General features: G+C 40.8%; 1 protein-coding gene across 2 annotated transcripts in view; it reads right to left on the reverse strand.

Annotated features, from left to right (window-relative positions):
- The window catches only part of Srbd1 (S1 RNA binding domain 1), a 167431-nt gene extending 166132 nt beyond the window's left edge, over positions 1–1299 (reverse strand). For both annotated transcript variants that reach the window (XM_055619222.1, XM_055619215.1), the window contains exon 1: positions 1255–1299. The gene's annotated coding sequence lies outside the window, so the exon portion shown is untranslated. The remainder of the gene's footprint in view (positions 1–1254) is intronic.
- Between the last annotated feature and the right edge of the window lie 7228 nt (positions 1300–8527).

Here is an 8527-nt window from a genome sequence, read left to right on the forward strand (position 1 = left end):
AGAAAGAAAGAAAGAAAGAAAGAAAGAAAGAAAGAAAGAAAGAAAGAGAAAAGAAAAATATGGTCTCCATGAAAATAAATGCATTTTCGATCACTGTTAGGCAGTGCCATGGATAACACTGACTGCTATCTGGAAAAGGTGCCGGTACATAGGCCGCTCCTATTCTTTAGTGACTGGGAATATTCTCTCTTCTGAGTTATTTTATCTCTGTGGGGATGAGCACATTTCAAATTAAGAGTTGCTGCGGTGACACAGGAGGCACGAGAAACCAGGAAGAAAAGAACATTCACTCACACACACTCACACCAGTATTTTAAAAGGGGAAACCTTCTAGCCCAGTGGTTCCCAACCTTCCAAATGCTGAGTCTCTTTAATACAGTTCCTCGTGTTGTGGTGAACCCCAACCATACAGTTATTTTCGTTGCTACTTTATAACTCTAATTTTGCTACTGTTGTGAATCGTAAATACCTGATAGGCAGGATATCTGATATTTAACCCCTTTGAAAGGATTAGTCAACCCCCAAAGGGGTCGCGACCCACAGGTTGAGAACCACCGTTCAAAAAACCAACTTAAAAGGCATCTGTTTCCCTAAGGGGACCAACAAAAGTGCTTCAAATGTCAGCAGAGATCCTCACATGATTACAACAAAAAAGAAAGCCCTCCCTAGCAGGAGAGTGGCTGCCGTCACTCTGAGAAATCCTTGTGTGCTCTTATGAATGAGAATCCTGAGACTCCCGAGACTCAATGGGATGAAGTGCTTTACTCAAACGGTAGAGGTACAAGACAAAAGTCCTAGAACTCAGGGCCACAAGTACCGAGACTATCCCCGTTTCTCACTGCACATATATTAACGACAAGCTGCCGTGTGGGAAACTGCTTAGCGTTCTCATTCATCCTTTTCCTCAGCTGTCCGAGTGCCTCCTATGTGCCGGAGCACTTCTGGAGAAGCAAGTGCTTCCTCCCTCACCTCAGACTCTATGGTCAAAAAAAATAAAGTTCAACAAGGCTCGCCCCATTTTCTCACGCCTACCAAGCGCTAACAGCTGGTGCATACAAAGGACGCGCCAGTGAAGATTTTCCAGGTGTAGACTGTGTGATAGACAGCTGATACCAAAATGTGGTGAAACTTCATTTTAAAAACTATTCTTTCACAAACGAACACTCAACGTTAAGTGATCCCCCAAAACACCGGGGTCGAACGCCAACTCGGGACAGCCCGAACCACTGCCGCCAGGGCAGACGCAAAGCTCACCTTCCGGCCTGGGGAATCAGGAGACAGGGGCTCTGCTGCAGAATCTTCCGGTTCCCGCCGGAAGTTTTTTCAAACTCCGGAAGTTCCGCTTTGCTAGCCCCCCTCCTCACCCTACCTCCGGAGCTGGACTACCAGGGCGGGGCGGGGCCGGGGGCAGGGGCTGGGCGGGGGTGGGGCGGGGCCGGGGGCGGGGGCGGGGCGGGGCGAGGAAACTTGAACCTGTGGGGAATTTAGCCACGCCCTTACCCAAAGGACGGGATTACGGTTTGGCAAATGTGCGACCTCTTCTGTGTTTCCCTTTCTCTGACCTCTCTTGGACTACTTTACGTTCTTTTCACCCATCCTTTTGTTTTGGGTTTCGTTGTTTTGTTTTTTTGAAACAAACTTTCACCCTGTAGCCCAGTTCGGTCTTAGTTCGCCACGTTGCCTTGCTACAGCCTCGGCCATAAAGCCCAGTTCCATCTTTTTTCTTTTCTTTTTTTTTTTTTTTTAAATCAGGAACGGTTCTTTTCATTGCATCATTCATTAGTAGTGGAAAAGGAAAAGGAAGTAGGCTCTTGTCATTTTTAAACGTTAAGTGACGTCCTTTCGGGTGTTTTCAGTGTATTTCATTGTTTTCTTAACTCTGAAATAATGGGTTTTGCATCACTTTATGAAAATGTCGGAATATTTCCACCGTTGGTAAATCCTTATTCACATTGATTTACTTGATCAATGTTAGCTGGAGAGTCGTCAGCATCTTACTCTGGTCTCAGGCAGTTTAATATACTGCGAAGTACATCCATTTGGAAGCTCAGTCGTCTTAGAAACTTCCTAGAAGATTTGTGCAAATTGCATTTTGACTTTGGACCATCTCCAAAGTTTCCTTAGGTCCCATCTCCAACTACCCTCTACCTGTTAAGAGACCAGAATAATGGAAATAATAGTCACCTGATCATTAACTTGAGGCAAACGCAGGTCTTTCCCAGAGAATAAAAAAAAAAAAAAAAAAAAAAAAAAAAAAAAAAAAAAATAACGACTCCATTTCATATCCAGAGTCATAACCACAATTCTGATAAACTAGCTTACTCAAGTTTTCCTTTATATTCAGTATCCCTGTTTTCCTTGCTCAAAATGTAAAAATAGCTAGTGACATATGTACTTGTCAAGGAAGCCTAGCAAGCCAGTTTGGATCCCTGGAACCATGTAAAGAAAGAACCAGTTCCACAAAGTTGTCCTCTGACACAAAAAATAGCTTCTGCTTTTTAATTAAATTAGGCTTAAATAACCTTTTGTCCAAAAGGAGGCAGATTTTTGTTTTGTTTTGTCTTGTCTGTTTTGGTCCCATCAAATGCCCAAGCTGTTGCATAGTCAGTTCCTAGTGAACAGAATGGCAGATTCTGTACCTGGAACCACAGAGAACTCCCCTACCGCTTCTGGGTTAGGAAGAGGCCTGATTTAAACCCTCTGTGACAACCTGAATCCTACCTTTTTTCCCCCCAGTCATTCCAATTTAAAAGCTATAATGAATTCTCCAGCAATTCTTTCTGTTTACATTGAATACACCTCAAAATAAGTTCCCAGAGGAAATTAAAAATTACTTTTCTCTTTCAGTGTCAAACTTTTCATTAGCCCCACTGAACACTAAGCTCACAAAAACAATATAAGAAGTTTTAAATCAGAAAAGTGGGAGTGTAGTTGTCTAGATTATAATTTCAGCTGTCAAGCAGACCTGCAATTCCAGCCTGAGAGCTGCCGGTACAGCCTCAGCTATATAGTGAGTTGGAGGCCAGCCTGAGCTACATACAATTCTGTGTCAAATAACAACATCACAGATCAGAACCCATGAATGGACTGGTAAGAGAGCTCAATGAGTAAAGGTGAACTCCAGACTCCACATGGTGGGAAGAGGGAGCCTCCTCTTTTAGGTTGCCCTCTGACCTCCATACATATGCACCTGTACATACACACAAAAACATGTAAGTAAATAAAACGTAATTTAAAAATTTTTAAAGGTGGATTTATTTTAGAAGAGTCTGAAAAGAGCTTTATTCTATTAAATCTATCATTACCAGGGATCTGGTATGCAAGGTATGAAATGATCCAGGAGTGGGCCTTGCTATGGGTCCAAACCCTGTCTTGAAAAAAAAAAAGTATGTTTTTGTTTGTTTGTTTGTTTGTTTGTTTGAGACAGGACTTCTCTGTGTAGCCCTGACTATCCTGGAACTCACTTAGGAGGCCTGCCTCAGCCTCCTAAGTACTGGGATTTATGGCTTGGCTCTACAAAGTATTTCAACATGATTCATTCCCTGAAGAAATTTGCAAACAAGTCTAGAAACTTGATACAACCCAAGCAAGGCAGTGAGATTTATGGCTTGTGTTAAGCAGGCAACAGCCACAGTATATAGTGACGAGGAGAATGGGAGTTGAGCAGCATATTGTTGGACTTTAACCAACAGCAAGGTTATTTGCCTTTCACATAGGACATAGAAAGAATTACTGTAATTCAGTGAGGATATGAACAACACAAATTGAACTACTCTTCGTCTTCTTCTTCTTCTTCTTCTTCTTCTTCTTCTTCTTCTTCTTCTTCTTCTTCTTCTTCGATTTCTTCCACTTCCTCCTCCTTCTCCTCCTCTTCTTCAGAAGTCACAAGGAGGAGATAAAACTGGGAGGACTGGAAAATATGAGCAGAGTTCATGATGTGAAATTTCCCAAAAAAAAAAAAAATTCCTAAACTAAGCTAAACTTTATAAACTAAATAAATAAAACTAGTAAGGTTTTAGACATGAGACATCTGGGAAAAATAAAAATTGGGAAAGAATCATCTAAAACTATGCTTGAGGTGGCTTACTCCAAAGGCAAGCAAGATTATCCAAAGGCCATTTCCCTTGGAATTCTGCAAGAGAGCCACTCCCACCACAACTGTCAAGGAGAATTTGTAATCCCTTAAGTATAAAGCAGGCCCCTCCATTAAAACTGCCTTTTCTCTTGCAGCTATTGTCCAATCTCTTGTTTACCTTTGGGTCTTAAGTACTGAATTCCCAGAAATTGACTCACAGCCTGGGATACTTCGGACACTTACCTGAGACTAAGTTTTGAAGTAATTAGAAAGTGTTTGGGATTTACTTAGACTTTGTTTATCTTTAGTGCCCCCAAACATTAAGGTCTCCTATGGTACTCACTGGTTCATTACCATTTGTGTGTTATTGCCTTGTTTGTCAAATGTTTCTCTGGGTTTTATATCTCTGGGAAAACATAAAAAACAATTTTAACTATGTACCATTATTGATGACCCATTTTATGCCAAGAATTAATTCTTTTTGCATGTTCCTGTGTATTCAATTCACATATGAAATAAATGAAATTTTGTTTTCTTTTTCATGAATGAGAAAAAGACCAGCTATAGAAGGTAAGTTAATTTATCTAGGTTCACATTTGATACTAATTTGCAGACCCAGGATTCAAATTCACCATCTACTTTGCTTCATAAGAAATCCATATACACTGGGCGTGGTGGCACATGCCTTTAACCCAGCACTCTGGGAGGCAGAGGCAGGTGGATCACTGTGAGTTTGAAGCCAATCTAGTTTACAAACCCAAGTCCAGGATAGCCAAGGCTACACTGAGAAATCCTGTCTCAAAACAAAAATAAAAACAAAAACAAAAAACAAAAGAAATCCACAGAGCACCAACTTAAAGTAAAGAACCTTTCTTCTTTTCTGTCACAGTTCTAGTGGTCCCTATAATACTTTGAACCATTGAGTTGCTCTATAAATGTTGAACCTCTCCAATACTAAATAAAGTCCTTTCTATCCACTCGAAACATAATAAAGCTATGTTCTCCATTGGCTTCATATGAACACAAATTCTTAATGCAGGCACAACTGTTCCTCCAACTGAATTCCAAGATATTTGGATCTAAAGATTAGGCCTTGATTTTTGTTTTGTTTTGTTGAGACAGGGTTTCTCCGTGTAGCCTTGGCTGTCCTGGACTTGCTTTGTAGCAATCTGCCCACTTCTGCCTCCCTGAGTGCTGGGATTAAAGGCATGCACCACCACACCCTGCTGGCCTTGATTATTTTTAACACCCCCCCCCCAATTCTCTACCAGTATGGTAACTAATAATGTTTGACAAGTAATACTCAATAAAATAGTAGACCAATTCCTAGACCAGAGTAAAGGGAACCTTCCCTCATGCTAGAAACATAGCTGCAGCAACTGCCCCACAGAAAATAGGGCCATCAATTAAAACATATTTTACTTTTGAAGATGCATACAATCTACAGCTGGGCATGGTGGCCAACGCCTGAGATCCCATTGCTCTGGGAGGCAGAGGCAGGCAGATCACAGGGAGTCTACAAAGTGAGTCCAGGACACCCAAGGCAACACAGAAAAACCCTGTCTCAGCCCCCCCACAAGCAAACAATCTCATCCTTAGAGTCAATCACTTACTGTAATGATTCATTTTCAGTAGATGGAACGGCATTATTTCTGTGTGTGTCCATCAGAGCGTTTCCCAAAGACCTTTGAACTTAGCAGATGAAGGATGATCTCTATATGATGTGGGTGAGCAGTTTCCAGTTGTCTGGGACCTAACTAGAATAATAAAGGCAAAGGAAAAAGAAATGCTGTTTTCCATAGCTAGACCACCCCTTTTATCCTGACCTTGGAATTCAAGGACTTGCATCCTTTTGTCACCAGTTTCTCAGGATAGATTCTGGAGCCGCTGTATTAGTGAGCCACACTCCCAGCTTCCCTAGATTGTACATGGACTATTGCAGGACAGCCTCCATAATTGCACGAACCAATTCCTGTAGTAGATCCCCTCTGTCTGCCTACCTGCTTACCTATCTGTTGGCTTACTTTTCAAAAAACTCTTTAATTTACATTTGTTTTATCTTTTTCTCCCTACTTCACCCCAATCCCTTCCAATACCTCAACACCGGGTAGGAGAGAAAAAGGATTAGTAGGAGAGGGGGTGCAGTTCTCTTAGCTGCTTCCTGCTGGTTGGGTTGTCATGTTCCTTGCAGTCAGTCAGTCCTCCTTTCAGGAGATCTCCAACTTCTTGTCTCACAACAGCAACCAGGAGCTACAGGGGGGAATCAGCAGCAGCCTTGTGCTTTTTCAGAGCTCCATACTCTCTGAGCTCTGGCATTTATTCTCTCTCCAGAGTCCTCAGATTTAAACTATCTGCAGCTGGCAAAGAGCTCCGCTCAGAACCTGCATGAGGCAAAAGCCTGCTGCTATGGACCATCTGAATCAGTCCCACATCCCACACCTGGGACCAAAACAAAAACCTGTTTATATCCACAACACCTGGCTACATCACTCATCTATGCATCGATCACATTGGCTCTGTTTCTCTGGAAAGACCTGACAACTGTAAACAGGAATAATGAAAGTGAGTTTCTAGCTACACAACGTACAAATTGAGATGGTTCTTATTTCGTGAATGTGCATAGAGGTTTCCATTCCACCAGGAGCTCTCAGTCCCAGACAGTAAAACTCATTGACCTCAATGAACTTCTTTGAATAATTCAGCCAGAAATGTACAAATTTATTGAAAAATCTAAGAGATTGGAACACAAAACGGGACTGCCTCTGTTTCATAAATAAAAAGGGGGGGGGGTGCGTCCTTGGTATACCTTCCTAAAGTCTTGCTAAGTAACCTAAACTGCTATGTGGTGTTCTCAAACTTAGGCCAGTGGACTGTCATGTTACTCTTTTGGTCAGACTGGAAGCAGCAGTGTGATCCAAAAGTGATAGTCTGGTGTTAAGCCTGATGTTTAACGAATATAAGTTTGTTAGCCTTGCTTATAAAAGAAGAAAGATTCAATGAATCAAATTCCTGAGGCTTGGTTAAATATCAAACAGATCTGGAGGAGGCATAAATTAAACCTAAAAAAGTTAATTGTGCAGCTTTTTAAAATAACTGAGATGAAAGGGATTACATGTATTTAAATTTCTCACATGAAATAAATGATGAGACCTACGCATTGGGTTATATTATAGAATGTAATTTCTATTTTGAGCTGAAATTTTGGAATTGACAATGTTTTACCCCATTTTATTTTTTTTATATATCAAAGTATTATTTTACTAGATACAATTAAAAACAAAATTAACACTCAGGTAAGCTGGAGAGATAACTCAGTTGTTATGAGCTGCTTACTGCTCCTACAGAGGACCTGGGTTCAGTTCCTAGGATCCAAGTAGCAGCTCACAACTTCCTATAACTACTGTTCCAGGAGAGTCAATGCCTTTTTTTGATCTCTATGGGTCACAGCTCAATAAAAACATAGACAGTAGATAAATCACTGTACCTACTGAGAGGTTCACTATTCTACTCATCACTTGTCTGGCAAATTCATAAGCCAGGAGTCATTTGGTTGGTTGCAATTAGACCTATTATACAATTTCCTCCTGATAAATGTCTGCCTCAAAGATCTAAATTCACTAAACCAGCTGAGAGCTACGTGTGGAAGCCCCAGAGGGCTCATTCAGATCCAAATGCTGCCATCTGGTTGAGTTGCAGGCAATAGATGAATGGCAGCATAGGGGACTTGATTTAAGTTGGTTTGGTCTAGACTAAGTGGACATATTTATATGTCTTTTATATATCTGAACTTGATCTTAGATAGATCTAGTAGTTTAGGCCCAAATCCTAGCTTAGTAAACAGTGAAAACAAATCTGAAAACATTTACTTGAGGGTTAAAAGCCTTGCCACACTCACTGAGGGCCTGAGTTTGGTTCACAGTACCCATGCTGGACAGTTCACAATGACCTGTAACTCCAGGGGTGTCCAATACCCTTTCCTGGCCTCTGTGGGGATCTTTCCATGTATGCACACACACACACACACAGGGAGATACACAAACAGATACATAAATAAAAATGAAACAAAACTTTTTTAAAAGTTTACTGGAAACATTCAGTAATTCTTACAGTCAAAAATTTAATACTAAAGTATTCTTATAGTAACTTAAATTCTTATAGTATAGAATTTCAATTCAAAAAAATTGTTTATCAGATCAGTCTATGTACACTTTATTTTTTTAAGTCAGGTATAATTTACATAAAGTAAAACTCAACATATGTGTGGTATTTGTGTTTAATTCTTTGAGACAGAGTTTCCCTCTGTAGCTCAGGCTGGTCTTGAACTTGTGATCTCCCTACCTCAGCCTCCTGAGTACTGTACATGAGTACACTACCATGGCAGGATAAAATTCAACTTTTTTATCCTAACAAATATATACAGTTGTGTAATGAACAGCGTACTTAGTCAAGTTA

Source organism: Psammomys obesus, unplaced genomic scaffold (assembly GCF_907164565.1).
Source record: "Psammomys obesus unplaced genomic scaffold, mPsaObe1.curated_primary_1811, whole genome shotgun sequence".
Taxonomy (NCBI): Eukaryota; Metazoa; Chordata; class Mammalia; order Rodentia; family Muridae; genus Psammomys; species Psammomys obesus.